Source organism: Bombina bombina, chromosome 3, assembly GCF_027579735.1.
Source record: "Bombina bombina isolate aBomBom1 chromosome 3, aBomBom1.pri, whole genome shotgun sequence".
Lineage (NCBI taxonomy): Eukaryota > Metazoa > Chordata > Amphibia > Anura > Bombinatoridae > Bombina > Bombina bombina.
In genome coordinates, this window is record NC_069501.1 from 734386139 (window position 1) to 734403607 (window position 17469).

Genomic DNA, 17469 nt, shown 5'->3' on the forward strand with positions numbered 1-17469 from the left:
CCAGACGGGCAGAAGTGGTACTCCAGACGGGCAGAAGTCTTCATCCAGGCGGCATCTTCTATCTTCATCCATCCAGCGTGGAGCAGCTCCATCTTCAAGACATCCGTTGCGGAGCATCCTCTTCTGACTACGGCGACTGAAGAATGAAGGTTCCTTTAAGTGACGTCATCCAATATGGCGTCCCTTCAATTCTGATTGGCTGATAGAATTCTATTAGACAATCAGAATTAAGGTAGGAAAAATCCTATTGGCTGATGCAATCAGCCGATAGGATTGAAGTTCAATCCTATTGGCTGATCCAATCAGCCAATAGGATTGAGCTTGCATTCTATTGGCTGATTGGAACAGCCAATAGAATGTTGAAAAAAAACCCTATTATCCTATAGGGGAGGTGGGAAGGAGGGTGTATAACCTAAACCTTCTGGTGTATTCCTAAGTACAGCAGGAGGTAGTGCCTAATGCCTAGGTAATGTAATTTATAATAACATGTAAGAGAAAAGAAGCATTATAATGGCACACTTGCAGGTTATATCACCAGGAGAAATAAAGTGGTGAAGGGCGGTATGTATATAGCAAATTCGACCATTTATTCATAAAACAACATTTATTAATTATAGAAATATAAAAGCTGTGGACCATGCCTTTGATAAATCAGATGCAAAACGCGCGTCAGGCGTTCACAATGCTTCTCCTCCATGCTGCTATTATGCTGTTAAAATATAGAAACTTTTTAGATTCGTAGTGGTTTAACGTTGGCCTTCACTGGTGGTATTAACTTAGTAATTGATCCTAGCCTACTACCAAGTTTATATTTAAAAATTAACTGTTTTAAGGCTAGTACTTTCCCCTATGGGGGTGTGCTCCGAGTTTCCCTATAAGTGATAAGTAGTAGGACAATGTAATTATTACGCTAGCCGCTGGTGGTTAATAACTATGCAATAACTATATACATATTAAGATAACAGTCTAACTAGTGATTGTTTTTTTGGACCAGGATTACATTAATATCTGAATGAAAGGCTAGAGTAAAGTAGAGGAAATTGCTGTTCCTTCTTGCCTCTTCTTCACAAAGTGCTGTTACGGTTAAATCTATACTGTGGAATAGTTACAACACTATATCTGTCTAAAACTAATATAGCCAATTTGATTGTCAAGAAATACCACTATATGGTAAATAGGTGAATTTGTTATTTTCCCTACTAATATAATATGTTACATTGGTGCAGAACTGTTCTGACACTTTCTTATTGAAGAATACTGGTATTGGGGAACTATCATCCTAGCAACCATATTAACAAACAACTTACACTAATAATTTGTGTTTGTATATAGAAATTGCATTTTTCCACCTACGATCTAACAATATCGAATTATTGTCCGCTAGGCAATTTTTGCCTACTTTGAAGGATTAGCAGTGCTCACTACTTGATTTTTTGTTTTTTAATAACATAATCACTCATTACACCAACACTTGTTTTTTAATGATGGCATGGTCCACAGCTTTTATATTTCTATAATTAATAAATGTTATGTTTTATGAATAAATGGTCGAATTTGCTATATACATACCGCCCTTCACCACTTTATTTCTCCTGGTGATATAACCTGCAAGTGTGCCATTATAATGCTTCTTTTCTCTTACATTTTATTATAAACAGCCAATAGAATGCAAGCTAAATCCTATTGGCTGATTGGATCAGCCAATAGGATTGAACTTCAATCCTATTGGCTGATTGCATCAGTCAATAGGATTTTTCCTACCTTAATTCCGATTGGCTGATAGAATTCTATCAGCCAATCAGAATTCAAGGGACGCCATCTTGGATGACGTCACTTAAAGGAACCTTCATTCTTCATTTGCCGTCATCAGAAGAGGATGCTCCGTGTCGGATGTCTTGAAGATGGAGCTGCTCCGCACCGGATGGATGAAGATAGAAGATGCCACCTGGATGAAGACTTCTGCCTGTCTGGAGGACCACTTCTGCCTGTCTGGAGGACCACTTCTGCCGGATTCGTTGAGGACTTCGGCCTGGTTGGGTGAAGACTTCTCAAGGTAGGGTGATCTTCAAAGGGTTAGTGTTAGTTTTTTTTACGGGGGATTGGGTGGGTTTTAGAGTAGGGTTGGTTGTGTGGGTGGTGGGTTTTAATGTTGGGATGGGTTGTAAATTTTTTTTTACAGGTAAAAGAGCTGATTACTTTGGGGCAATGACCCGCAAAAGGCCCTTTTAAGAGCTATTTGTAATTTAGTGTAGGGTAGGGCTTTTTTTATTTTGGGGGGGATTTTTTATTTTGTTAGGGGGATTTGATTAGGTGTAATTAGTTTAAAAATCTTGTACTTTGTTTATTATTTTCTGTAATTTATTGTTTTTTTTGTACTTTAGATTTTTTTTTTTAATTGTATTTAATTGTATTTAGTTTAGGGAATTTATTTAATTATAGTGTAGGTGTAATTGTAACTTAGGTTAGGTTTTATTTTACAGGTACTTTTGTATTTATTTTAACTAGGAAGTTATTAAACAGTTAATAACTATTTAATAACTATTCTACCTAGTTAAAATAAATACAATGTTGCCTGTAAAATAAATATAAACCCTAACCGCTAGATTTGGAGTTTTGTCGGTAAAGACCCGAAAAACTAACGCCGGCTTTTTTCTGGCCGCACCATAAAAATAACTCTGGTATTGAGAGTCCACATAAAGGCTGCGTTAGGCTCCAAAAAAGGAGCGTAGAGCATTTTTAACGCAGCTTCAACTCTCAATACCAGAGTTGCTTACGCAAGCGGCCAGCCTCAAAAACGTGCTTGTGCACGATTCTCCCATAGGAAACAATGGGGCTGTTTGAGCTGAAAAAAAACCTAACACCTGCAAAAAAGCCGCGTTCAGCTCCTAACGCAGCCCCATTGTTTGCTATGGGGAAACACTTCCTACGTCTGCACCTAACACCCTAACATGTACCCCGAGTCTAAACACCCCTAACCTTACACTTATTAACCCCTAATCTGCCGCCCCCGCTATCGCTGACACCTGCATTTTATTTTTAACCCCTAATCTGCCGCTCCGTAAACCGCTGCTACTTACATTATCCCTATGTACCCCTAATCTGCTGCCCCTAACACCGCCGACCCCTATATTATATTTATTAACCCCTAATCTGCCCCCCTCAACGTCGCCTCCACCTGCCTACACTTATTAACCCCTAATCTGCCGAGCGGACCTGAGCGCTACTATAATAAAGTTATTAACCCCTAATCCGCCTCACTAACCCTATAATAAATAGTATTAACCCCTAATCTGCCCTCCCTAACATCGCCGACACCTAACTTCAATTATTAACCCCTAATCTGCCGACCGGAGCTCACCGCTACTCTAATAAATGTATTAACCCCTAAAGCTAAGTCTAAACCTAACACTAACACCCCCCTAAGTTAAATATAATTTAAATCTAACGAAATTAATTAACTCTTATTAAATAAATTTTTCCTATTTAAAGCTAAATACTTACCTGTAAAATAAATCCTAATATAGCTACAATATAAATTATAATTATATTATAGCTATTTTAGGATTAATATTTATTTTACAGGTAACTTTGTAATTATTTTAACCAGGTACAATAGCTATTAAATAGTTAAGAACTATTTAATAGCTAAAATAGTTAAAATAATTACAAATTTACCTGTAAAAGAAATCCTAACCTAAGTTACAATTAAACCTAAAACTAGACTATCAATAAATTAATTAAATAAACTACCTACAATTACCTACAATTAACCTAACACTACACTATCAATAAATTAATTAAATACAATTGCTACAAATAAATACAATTAAATAAACTAGCTAAAGTACAAAAAATAAAAAAGAACTAAGTTACAAAAAATAAAAAAATATTTACAAACATAAGAAAAATATTACAACAATTTTAAACTAATTACACCTACTCTAAGCCCCCTAATAAAATAACAAAGCCCCCCAAAATAAAAAAATGCCCTACCCTATTCTAAATTACTAAAGTTCAAAGCTCTTTTACCTTACCAGCCCTGAACAGGGCCCTTTGCGGGGCATGCCCCAAGAAATACAGCTCTTTTGCCTGTAAAAAAAAACATACAATACCCAAGCCCCCCAACGAATGACGGTTCCTTTAAATGACGTCATCCAAGATGGCGTCCCTCGAATTCCGATTGGCTGATAGGATTCTATCAGCCAATCGGAATTAAGGTAGGAATATTCTGATTGGCTGATGGTATCAGCCAATCAGAATCAAGTTCAATCCGATTGGCTGATCCGATCAGCCAATCAGATTGAGCTCGCATTCTATTGGCTGATCAGAACAGCCAATAGAATGCAAGCTCAATCTGATTGGCTGATCGGATCAGCCAATCGGATTGAACTTGATTCTGATTGGCTGATACCATCAGCCAATCAGAATATTCCTACCTTAATTCCGATTGGCTGATAGAATCCTATCAGCCAATCGGAATTCGAGGGACGCCATCTTGGATGACGTCATTTAAAGGAACCGTCATTCGTCGTTCAGTCGTCGGCCAGGATGGATGTTCCGCGGTGGAGGTCTTCAGGATGCTGCCGCTTCGCTCCGGATGGATGCCGCTTGGATGAAGACTTCAATCGGATGGAAGACCTCTTCTGCCCCGCTTGGATGAAGACTTCAGCTGGATCATGGACCTCTTCAGCCCCCCGCTTGGGCTTGGATCAGGACATCGGAGGAGCTCTTCTGGATGGATCGGTGTGATACCCGGTGAGGTGAAGACAAGGTAGGATGATCTTCAGGGGCTTAGTGTTAGGTTTATTTAAGGGGGGTTTGGGTTAGATTAGGGGTATGTGGGTGGTGGGTTGTAATGTTGGGGGGCTTGGGTATTGTATGTTTTTTTTTACAGGCAAAAGAGCTGTATTTCTTGGGGCATGCCCCGCAAAGGGCCCTGTTCAGGGCTGGTAAGGTAAAATAGCTTTGAACTTTAGTAATTTAGAATAGGGTAGGGCATTTTTTTATTTTGGGGGGCTTTGTTATTTTATTAGGGGGCTTAGAGTAGGTGTAATTAGTTTAAAATTGTTGTAATATTTTTCTTATGTTTGTAAATATTTTTTTATTTTTTGTAATTTAGTTCTTTTTTATTTTTTGTACTTTAGCTAGTTTATTTAATTGTATTTATTTGTAGCAATTGTATTTAATTAATTTATTGATAGTGTAGTGTTAGGTTAATTGTAGGTAATTGTAGGTAGTTTATTTAATTAATTTATTGATAGTCTAGTGTTAGGTTTAATTGTAACTTAGGTTAGGATTTCTTTTACAGGTAAATTTGTAATTATTTTAACTATTTTAGCTATTAAATAGTTCTTAACTATTTAATAGCTATTGTACCTGGTTAAAATAAATACAAAGTTACCTGTAAAATAAATATTAATCCTAAAATAGCTATAATATAATTATAATTTATATTGTAGCTATATTAGGATTTATTTTACAGGTAAGTATTTAGCTTTAAATAGGAATAATTTATTTAATAAGAGTTAATTAATTTCGTTAGATTTAAATTATATTTAATTTAGGGGGGTGTTAGTGTTAGGGTTAGACTTAGCTTTAGGGGTTAATACATTTATTAGAATAGCGGTGAGCTCCGGTCGGCAGATTAGGGGTTAATAATTGAAGTTAGGTGTCGGCGATGTTAGGGAGGGCAGATTAGGGGTTAATACTATTTATTATAGGGTTAGTGAGGCGGATTAGGGGTTAATAACTTTATTATAGTAGCGCTCAGGTCCGGTCGGCAGATTAGGGGTTAATAAGTGTAGGCAGGTGGAAGCGACGTTGAGAGGGGGCAGATTAGGGGTTAATAAATATAATATAGGGGTCGGCGGTGTTAGGGGCAGCAGATTAGGGGTACATAAGGATAACGTAGGTGGCGGCGCTTTGCGGTCGGCAGATTAGGGGTTAATAAGTGTAGGTAGGTGGAGGCGACGTTGTGGGGGGCAGGTTAGGGGTTAATAAATATAATACAGGGGTCGGCGGTGTTAGGGGCAGCAGATTAGGGGTACATAAGGATAACGTAGGTGGCGGTCGGCAGATTAGGGGTTAAAAAAATGTATTCGAGTGTCGGCGATGTGGGGGGACCTCGGTTTAGGGGTACATAGGTAGTTTATGGGTGTTAGTGTACTTTAGAGTACAGTAGTTAAGAGCTTTATGAACCGGCGTTAGCCCAAAAAGCTCTTAACTACTGACTTTTTTCCTGCGGCTGGAGTTTTGTCGTTAGATGTCTAACGCTCACTTCAGAAACGACTCTAAATACCGGAGTTAGAAAGATCCCATTGAAAAGATAGGATACGCAATTTACGTAAGGGGATCTGCGGTATGGAAAAGTCGCGGCTGAAAAGTGAGCGTTAGACCCTATTTTGAGTGACTCCAAATACCGGCGGTAGCCTAAAACCAGCGTTAGGAGCCTCTAACGCTGGTTTTCACGGCTAACGCCAAACTCCAAATCTAGGTCTAAGATAGCTACAAATTAACTATTAGTTATATTGTAGCTATCTTAGGGTTTATTTTACAGGTAAGTATTTAGTTTTAAATAGGAATAATTTAGGGTTATGATAGTAATATGATATGGTAATGATAGTAATATTTATTTAGATTTATTTAAAATAGATTTAAGTTAGGGGGTGTTAGGTTTAGGGTTAGACTTAGGTTTAGGGGTTAATAAATTTAATATAGTGGTGGCGACGTTGGGGGCGGGAGATTAGTGGTTAATAAACGTAGGTAGGTGGCGGCAGTGTAGGGGGCGGCAGATTAGGGGTTAATAAGTATAATGTAGGTGGCGGTGGGCTCCGGGAGTGGCGGTTTAGGGGTTAATAAGTTTATTTAGTTGAGGCGGAGTCCGGGAGCGACGTGATAGGGGTTAATAACTTTTATTTAGTTGCGGCGGGGTCCGGGAGCGAAGGGATGGGGGTTAATAACTTTTATTTAGGTGGTGGTGGTTTAGGGACGGCAGATTAGGGTTTAATAAGTATAATGTAGGTGGCGGCAGTGTAGGGGGGGCAGATTAGGGGTTATTAAGTATAATGTAGGTGGGGGCGGTGTAGGGGGGCAGATTAGGGGTTAATAAGTATAATGTAGGTGGTGGCAGTGTAGGGGGGCAGATTAGGGGCTATTAAGTATAATGTAGTTGGCAGCGGTGTAGGGGGGGCAGATTAGGGGTTAATAAGTATAATGTATGTGGCGGCGGTGTAGGGGGGGCAGATTAGGGGTGTTTAGACTCGGGGTGCATGTTAGGGTGTTAGGTGTAAACATTCCCATAGGAATCAATGGGATATTGGGCAGCAGTGAACATAAGCTTTAGCTGCTTTCCGACTCCCATTGATTCCTATGGCATCCGCCGCCTCCAGGTGGGCCGGAATAGTGGCGAGCATACCTGGTAGATATTTGATAACTTACAAAAGTAGTTAGATTGTGCCGAACTTGCATTCGGAACATCTGTAGTGACGTAAGCATCAATCGGTGTCGGACTGAGTCTGGCGGATCGTATGTTACGTCACAAAATTCTACTTTTACCGGTTTGTAGGGTTTGATAACTAAGGTGAATCAGGCTCGCCACAAATATGCTTCGGAATTCCAGCGTATTTGCAATTGACGGCTTGATAAATAGATGCCATAGAGTGATACACAGAAGCTTGGCTTAAATTTAAAACTTTTGGGGACTAAAGAATATAATTTAATATTTGGGAGCTGGGAGGCTCAATAAAAGACAGACAGTGTAGTAAAAAAACAAAGTGCAATATTAAAAAAAATGACTTAAATAGTATTTATATATATGTATGTATATATATGTATAAAATATTTATATGGAATATTTATAATGGAATCTATGTTCCACACAAATTCTACAATATTCATGGTGGAATTGAAAATGTACTATGAATTGTGTATCATGAACCGGTAATCCACTCCACAGTTTGGATGTGGCATAGAATTGCAGGTGAGGAATGCAGTTCAAGTTTTCCCTACAAGCTAAGGTTTTCTCACCTGCAGTTAAAGATACAGGGGCATATTTATGATTGTGTGAGCAGACATGACCTGATATAGTGGATCATGTTCACTGCACATCGATAAATTCCGACAGCATAAACTCTCGGCATTTATCATTGCACCAGCAGTTCTTGGGAACTGCTGGTGCAATGCCGCCCCCTACAGATTCGCAGCTAATCCGACGCTAGCAGGGGGTGTCAATCAACCCGATCGTATTTGATCAGGTTGATTTCTGTCCATCGCCTCAGAGCAGGCGAACAGGTTATGGAACAGCGGTCTTTAGACCGCTGCTTCATAACTTCTGTTTCCAGCGAGCCTGAAGGGAGCTTGATAAATATGCCCCACAGTCTACACCTTAGTCATCTTAAAGTCTTACCTTAGATTAAGCTGCAAATAGCCTGCGGAATCTGTTGGCGCTCTACAAATAACCGATAATAATAATAATAGCCTCCTGTACTCCTACCTATATCATGCAGCAGGTATGTTAAGAAAGTTATTTTTAAAATTAATATTGTTTCTGGCTACTTTGAAATGGCTGCCAAGCTCCACTCACTGATAACATCACGATCTTGGCAGCATCTAGGCACTCTGCTGAATAGAATTGACAGTCTACTGAATCCAACTAGTGAGCCTTTTATGATTTAACGCCATATTCAGCCCAGATCATGATGTCATCAGTGGGCAGAGCTTGGCAGCCATTTCAAAGTGAGAAAGACAATTACTTGCGCTAAAAAAACAAAGTATCGCCAGACAAAAAAAAGGCACTAAGTATCTCAAAATATACAATTTACAAAATTAAATATAGCTCCTTCATATTTGTGGAATCAGCTCTTAGTCCAGTAATATATCCAGTAAACCAGATTTGGAATATGGAAGGAAAAATATGTATTTAAATATGTTTCCCATAATGTTTATGAATAGAAAAATTATAACTTAGGTCACGTAGTATAAAAGGTTTTGATATAAAATAGTTTAAAACTTTTACACTGTATTCAATATGCACATTATCGGCTAGATTACGAGTTTTGCAGTATGAGTGAAATAGCAGCGTTAAGGATCTTTTTCTCTACCGCTGGTATTACGAGTCTTGAAGGTTTGGGTGCACCGCACACTTTTTTGGCCGTAACGCAATGTAACAACACAGCTTTCAAAAAAGTCATTTTTCAATGGGACTTCCTTTGCGCTGGTATTACGAGTCTGCCTGGGAGGCCAAAAAGTGAGAGGTACAGCCTATAACAACAAGTTCCGTACCGTAAACTGAAAGTCAGTAGTTATGAGTTTTACGCTACAAAGTTGTAACATAAAACTCATAACTAAAGTGCTGAAAAGTATACTAACACCCATAAACTACCTATTAACCCCTAAACCGAGGCCCTCCCGCATCGCAAACACTAACATAAAATTATTAACCCCTAATCTGCCGCTCCATCGGCGACATCACCGCCACTATAATAAACATATTAACACCTAAACCGCCGTACTCCCGCATCGCAAACACTAGTTAAATATTATTAACCCCTAATCTGCTGCCTCTAACATTGCCGCCACCTACCTACATTTATTAACACCTAATCTGCCGCCCCCAATGTCGCCGCCACTATGCTAAATTTATTAACCCCTAAACCTAACCCTAAGTCTAACCCTAACACCCACTAACTTTAATGTAATTAAAATAAATCTAAATAAAATCTACTATTAATAGCTAAATAATTTATATTTAAAACTAAATACTTACCTGTAAAATAAACCCTAAGGTAGCTACAATATAACTAATAGTTACATTGTATCTAGCTTAGGTTTTATTTTTATTTTACAGGCAAGTTTGTATTTATTTTAACTAGGTAGAATAGTTACTAAATAGTTATTAACTATTTACTAACTACCTAGCTAAAATAAATACAAATTTACCTGTAAAATAAAACCTCTTCTGTCGACGGCTACTGAAGAATGAAGGTTCCTTTAAGGGACGTCATCCAAGATGGCGTCCCTTGAATTCCGATTGGCTGATAGAATTCTATCAGCCAATCGGAATTAAAGTTGAAAAAATCCTATTGGCTGATGCAATCAGCCAATAGGATTGAGCTTCAATCCTATTGGCTGATCCAATCAGCCAATAGGATTGAGCTTGCATTCTATTGGCTGATTGGAACAGCCAATAGGATTTTTTCAACTTTAATTCCGATTGGCTGATAGAATTCTATCAGCCAATCGGAATTCAAGGGATGCCATCTTGGATGATGTCCCTTAAAGGAACCTTCATTCTTCAGTAGCCGTCGATAGAAGAGGATGCTCCGCACCGGATGTCTTGAAGATGGAACCGTTCCACGTCGGAAGGAAGAAGATAGAAGATGCCATCTGGATGAAGACTTCTGCCCGCCTGGAGGACCACTTCTTGCCACTTGGATGAAGACTTCTCCCAGCTTCATTGAGGACTTCTACCCGCTTGGATGAAGACTCCTCCCGGCTTCGTTGAGGACTTCTGCCCGCTTGGATGAAGACTTCTCCCGGCTTGATGAGGATGGATGTCCGGTCTTAAAAAACTGTAAGTGGATCTTCGGGGTTGGTGTTAGGTTTTTTTAAGGGTTTATTGGGTGGGTTTTATTTTTAGCTTAGGGTTTGGGCAATGGAAAAGAGCTAAATGCCCTTTTAAATTGTATATTTTTAGATACTGTGTGCCTTTTTTTGTCCGGTGATACTTTTCTTTTTTAGTGCAAGTAATCTGTGTTTTTTACTTAATCTGTTTTTTTCTGTTTGCTTCAGAGGGCTAACAATTTTCTTTTACTTGCTAGCATCCAACTTTAATAGGACATATACCCTTGTTGTTTTATAGCCATTTCAAAGTGGCCAGAAACAATATTTATTTTAAAATTAACTTTTTTGTCGTTCCTACTGCATGATATAGAAAGTGGTGCAAGAGGCTATTTGCAACTTAATCTAAGGTAAGACTTTAAGATGACTAAGGTGTAGACTGTTCCTTTAATTAATATAAATCAGCCCTTGTTAAATAGTGTTTGCTGCTGCTAGATAGCACATGTAAGACAGAATTTATGCTGAATGTGTGCTGCTGTCTAGAGGTTCTAGGCCTGTAAGTTTGAAAACATTTACGGCTAGATTTAGAGTTGGGCGGTAGCCGTCAAAACCAGCGTTAGAGGGTCCTAACGCTGGTTTTGGCCGCCCGCTGGTATTTGGAGTCAGTCAGGAAAGGGTCTAACGCTCACTTTCCAGCCGCGACTTTTCCATACCGCAGATCCCCCTACGCCATTTGCGTATCCTATCTTTCTAACGCTGGTATTTAGAGTCTTGGCTGAAGTGAGCGTTAGAAATCTAACGACAAAACTCCAGCCACAGAAAAAAGTCAGTAGTTAAGAGCTTTCTGGGCTAACGCCGGTTTATAAAGCTTTTAACTACTGTGCTCTAAAGTACACTAACACCCATAAACTACCTATGTACCCCTAAACCAAGGCCCCCCCACATCGCCGCCACTCTATTAAAATTTTTAACCCCTAATCTGCCGCTCCGTACACCGCCGCAACCTAAGTTATCCCTATGTACCCCTAATCTGCTGCCCCTAATACCGCCGACCCCTATATTATATTTATTAACCCCTAATCTGCCGCCCCCAAAGTCGCCTCCACCTACCTACAATAATTAACCCCTAATCTGCCGACTGGATCTCACCGCTACTATAATAAATGTATTAATCCCTAATCCGCCTCACTCCCGCCTCAATAACCCTATAATAAATAGTATTAACCCCTAATCTGCCCTCCCTAACATCGCCGACACCTAACTTCAAGTATTAACCCCTAATCTGCCGACCGGAGCTCACCGCTACTCTACTAAATTTTTTAACCCCTAAAGCTAAGTCTAACCCTAACCCTAACACCCCCCTAAGTTAAATATAATTTTTATCTAACGAAATAAATTAACTCTTATTAAATAAATGATTCCTTTTTAAATCTAAATACTTACCTGTAAAATAAACCCTAATATAGCTACAATATAAATTATAATTATATTGTAGCTATTTTAGGATTAATATTTATTTTACAGGCAACTTTGTAATTATTTTAACCAGGTACAATAGCTATTAAATAGTTAATAACTATTTAATAGCTACCTAGTTAAAATAATTACAAAATTACCTGTAAAATAAATCCTAACCTAAGTTACAATTAAACCTAACACTACACTATCAATAAATTAAATAAAATACCTACAATTACCTACAATTAAACCTAACACTACGCTATCAATAAATTAATTAAATACAATACCTACAAATAAATACAATTAAATAAACTAACTAAAGTACAAAAAATAAAAAAGAACTAAGTTACAAAAAATAAAAAATATTTACAAACATTATAAAAATATTACAACAATTTTAAACTAATTACACCTACTCTAAGCCCCCTAATAAAATAACAAAGACCCCCAAAATAAAAAATGCCCTACCCTATTCTAAAATTAAAATAGAAAAGCTCTTTTACCTTACCAGCCCTGAAAAGGGCCCTTTGCGGGGCATGCCCCAAAGAATTCAGCTCTTTTGCCTGTAAAAAAAACCCATACAAACTCCCCCCAACATTACAACCCACCACCCACATACCCCTAATCTAACCCAAACCCCCTTAAATAAACCTAACACTAAGCCCCTGAAGATCTCCCTACCTTGTCTTCACCACACCGGGTCCTGATCTGTCCAGAAGAGCCTCCAAAATCTTCATCCAAGCTCAAGCGGGGGCTGAAGAGTGACGTCCATCGTGACGTCCATCCTCCGGCTGAAGTCTTGATCCAACTGGCAAATGAAGAAGTCCATCAACGAGAAGAAATCTTCATCCTATCCGGGCAGAAGAGGACATCCGGACCGGCAAACATCTTCATCCAAGCCGCATCTTCTATGTTGTTCCATCCGATGACGAGCGGCTGATCTTGAAGTCCTCCGGCACGGATCCATCCTCTTCGTTCGACATCCAACTGAAGAATGAAGGTTCCTTTAAGGGACGTCATCCAAGATGGCGTCCCTCGAATTCCGATTGGCTGATAGGATTCTATCAGCCAATCGGAATTAAGGTAGGAAAATTCTGATTGGCTGATGGAATCAGCCAATCAGATTCAAGTTCAATCCGATTGGCTGATCCAATCAGCCAATCAGATTGAGCTCGCATTCTATTGGCTGTTCCGATCAGCCAATAGAATGCGAGCTCAATCTGATTGGCTGATAGATTGAACTTGATTCTGATTTTCCTACCTTAATTCCGATTGGCTGATAGAATCCTATCAGCCAATCGGAATTCGAGGGACGCCATCTTGGATGACGTCCCTTAAAGAAACCTTCATTCTTCAGTTGGACGTCGAACGAAGAGGATGGATCCGCGCTGGAGGACTTCAAGATCAGCCGCTCATCATCGGATGGAACAACATAGAAGATGCGGCTTGGATGAAGATGTTTGCCGGTCCGGATGTCCTCTTCTTCCCGGATAGGATGAAGATTTCTTCCTGAAGATGGACTTCTTCATTTGCCGGTTGGATCAAGACTTCAGCCGGAGGATGGACGTCACTCTTCAGCCCCCGCTTGGGCTTGGATGAAGATTTCTGAGGCTCTTCTGGACAGATCGGGACCCGGTGTGGTGAAGACAAGGTAGGGAAATCTTCAGGGGCTTAGTGTTAGGTTTATTTAAGGGGGGTTTGGGTTAAATTAGGGGTATGTGGGTGGTGGGTTGTAATGTTGGGGGGGGGGGTATTGTATGGGTTTTTTTTTACAGGCAAAAGAGCTGAATTCTTTGGGGCATGCCCACAAAGAGCCCTTTTCAGGGCTGGTAAGGTAAAAGAGCTTTTCTATTTTAATTTTAGAATAGGGTAGGGCATTTTTTATTTTGGGGGTCTTTGTTATTTTATTAGGGGGCTTAGAGTAGGTGTAATTAGTTTAAAATTGTTGTAATATTTTTCTAATGTTTGTAAATATTTTTTTATTTTTTGTAACTTATTTCTTTTAAATTTTTTGTACTTTAGTTAGTTTATTTAATTGTATTTATTTGTAGGTATTGTATTTAATTAATTAATTGATAGTGTAGTGTTAGGTTTAATTGTAGGTAATTGTAGGTATTTTATTTAATTAATTTATTGATAGTGTAGTGTTAGGTTTAATTGTAACTTAGGTTAGGATTTATTTTACAGGTAATTTTGTAATTATTTTAACTAGGTAGCTATTAAATAGTTATTAACTATTTAATAGCTATTGTACCTGGTTAAAATAATTACAAAGTTGCCTGTAAAATAAATATTAATCCTAAAATAGCTACAATCTAATTATAATTTATATTGTAGCTATGTTAGGGTTTATTTTACAGGTAAGTATTTAGCTTTAAATAGGATTAATTTATTTAATAAGAGTTAATTTATTTCGTTAGAATAAAATTATATTTAACTTAGAGGGGTGTTAGTGTTAAGGTTAGACTTAGCTTTAGGGGTTAAAACATTTATTAGAGTAGCGGCGAGCTCCGGTCGGCATATTAGGGGTTAATAAGTGTAGGTAGGTGGAGGCGACGTTGGGGGCGGCAGATTAGGGGTTAATAAATATAATATAGGGGTCGGCGGTGTTAGGGGCAGCAGATTAGGTGTACATAGGTATAATGTAGGTTGCGGCGGTGTACGGAGCGGCAGATTAGGGGTTAATAATAATATGCAGGGGTCAGCGATAGCGGGGGCGGCAGATTAGGGGTTAATAAGTATAAGGCTAGGGGTGTTTAGACTCGGGATTCATGTTAGGGTGTTAGGTGCAGACATAGGAAGTGTTTCCCCATAGGAAACAATGGGGCTGCGTTAGGAGCTGAACGCTGCTTTTTTGCAGGTGTTTGGTTTTTTTTTTCAGTTCAAACGGCCCCATTGTTTTCTATGGGGGAATCGTGCATGAGCACGTTTTTGAAGCTGGCCGCATCCGTAAGCACCGCTGGTATCGAGAGTTGAAGTGGCGGTAAATATGCTCTACACTCCCTTTTTTGGAGCCTAACGCAGCCATTCTGTGAACTCTAAATACCAGCGGTATTTAAAAGGTGCGGGAGAAAAAAGCATGCGTAGCTAACGCACCCCTTTGGCCGCAGAACTCTAAATCTAGCTGTTAGTATTTTTTTAGTTGTGTGAAAGAGCCACACAACTTTAGTCAGGACTACTTTATTTTGTTTACTAAGAGCTATTGTGCAAGGATTTATTTTGTTTTTGTTTATATTAAAACTGTATACCTGCAAATTGTCTGTGAATAAACAGGCCAAGGAAGAGCCACACAACTTTAGTCAGGACTGCTTTATTTTGTTTAGTAAGTGATATTGTTCAAAGTCTTATTTTGTTTTTGTTTATGTTAAATCTGTATACCTGCAAATTGTCTGTGAATAAAAAAGGCCAAGGCTTTTACAACTAAAACCAGTGTGTGTGTGGAGTACTTTCTGCTGTGAAGACTGTGTGTCAAAGCTGTTTTAGCAACAAAAAATCTGAAGGGGAGGGATATGTTTATCACATTTGTTGGCGTATAGCAGAGAACACTGAAAAGTCTGTAAAGCCGAAAAAGAGACTGTTTGCAAAAATGCAGTAAGCATTAAAACTCTGACCCAGTCTGTAGCTGTGCTGCAAGAAACAAACAGAGTGGATACTGAGATCAATGCTACACAGCAAGGTGATGGTGCTAAGTCAGAAAGAAAACACAGATGCCCTGGTTAAGCAGTTAGTTAGTCTGAGAGGCTGTCTGGAAGTGCAGAAGGAGTGCCAAAAAGTTGCAGAGTGTTTGGCATGAGTAATTACCTGCAGAAGATGATGGCTACAGATGTAGAGGCTTACCTGATGGCATTTGAGCAAACCACTGAAAGGCAGGCCTGTGACTGAGTGGGCGAGTTTACTTGCACCATTCCTGAGAGGAGAACCCCAGAAAGCTTACTATGATTTGGATCCAGAGCAAGCCAAGGACTATAAAAAAATTAAAGGCACAAATGTTGGCACGTCTGGGAGTGGCTAATGCAGTTCAGGCTCAGAGGTTTCACGCCTGGAATTACAGTAAGGATAGAACTGTAAGGTCTCAGATGTTTGAAGTAAGGTCTCAGATGTTTGACCTTATACATCTGGCTAAAAAGAGAGCATGGTTACTCTATTATACAATGCATTGATTCCTAATGTGCAACAATATAATATACACAAGCTAGAGATTGCATGTATTCATGGAGCCATACATAATCACCCTACAACAGAGATAATTATTGAAACAGTGTGCCTCTGTAAAATGGTGAGTTGAGTTGGTACAAAAATTGTTATGCGATATGTTAATTATTATTATCAGTTATTTGTAGAGCGCCAACAGATTCTGCAGTGCTATAAACAAAGGGGGAGTACAACAAAACAATTATAGGGTAGAGGGCCCTGCCAAGAGTTGCACTGTTGTAGTCAGCTCTTAAGAAGGTGATCTACAAACAGCTGGACTTTTAGACTTACATGCTAAGAGGGTTCAGGGGATTGCAGTGGAGGAGAGGAACTGGTATTAGGAAAGGTTAGCGTAGGTTGTATGCGTCCCTGAACAGTAGAGTCTTTAGGGAGCACTTGAAGCTTTTAAAACTAGAAGAGAGTCTTGTGGAGCGAGGCAGAGAGTTCCACAAGATGGGAGCCAGTCTGGAGAAGTCCTGTAAACGGGAGTGTGATGAGGTGACAAGAGAGGAGGAGAGTAGGAGGTCATGAGCAGAGCGAAGGGGACTGGAGGGAGAGTATCTGGAGACAAGGTCTGAGATTTAGGGGGGAGCAGTGCAGTTGAGGGCTTTGTATGTAAGAGTGAGAGTTTTGTGTTTGATCCTAGAGGCAAGAGGAAGCCAGTGAAGGGATTGGCAGAGAGGCGCAGCAGATGAAGAGCGACATGTAAGGAAGATGAGTCTGGCAGAGGCATTCATTATGGATTGTAAAGCAGCTAGGCGGCAGGTGGGGAGACCAGAGCGGACAGAGTTGCTGTAATCAAGGCAGGAAAGAATGAGAGAGTGGATTAAAATCTTAGTTGTGTCTTGTGTAAGGAAGTGTCTAATTTAAGAGATGTTTTTAAGGTGGAAGCGGCAGGCTGTAGCCAAGGACTGAACGTGAGGAGTGAAGGAAAGATCTGAGTCAAATGTGACCCCGAGACATCGGGCATGCGGGGTAGGGGTAATGATGGAGTTGTCGACAGTTAAAGAGATATTGGGGGTGGAGATTTTGGAAGAAGGGGGGAAAATGAGGAGCTCAGTTTTGGAGAGATTTAGCTTGAGGTAGTGAGAGGACATCCAGGAAGAGATGTGAGAAAGACAGTTAGTGACACGGGTTAGCACAGAAGGAGATAGTTCTAGTGCAGAGAAGTAGATTTGGGTGTCATCGGCATACAAATGATATTGGAAACCGTGGGACTTAATTAGGGAACCTAGTGATGACGTATAGATTGAGAAGAGA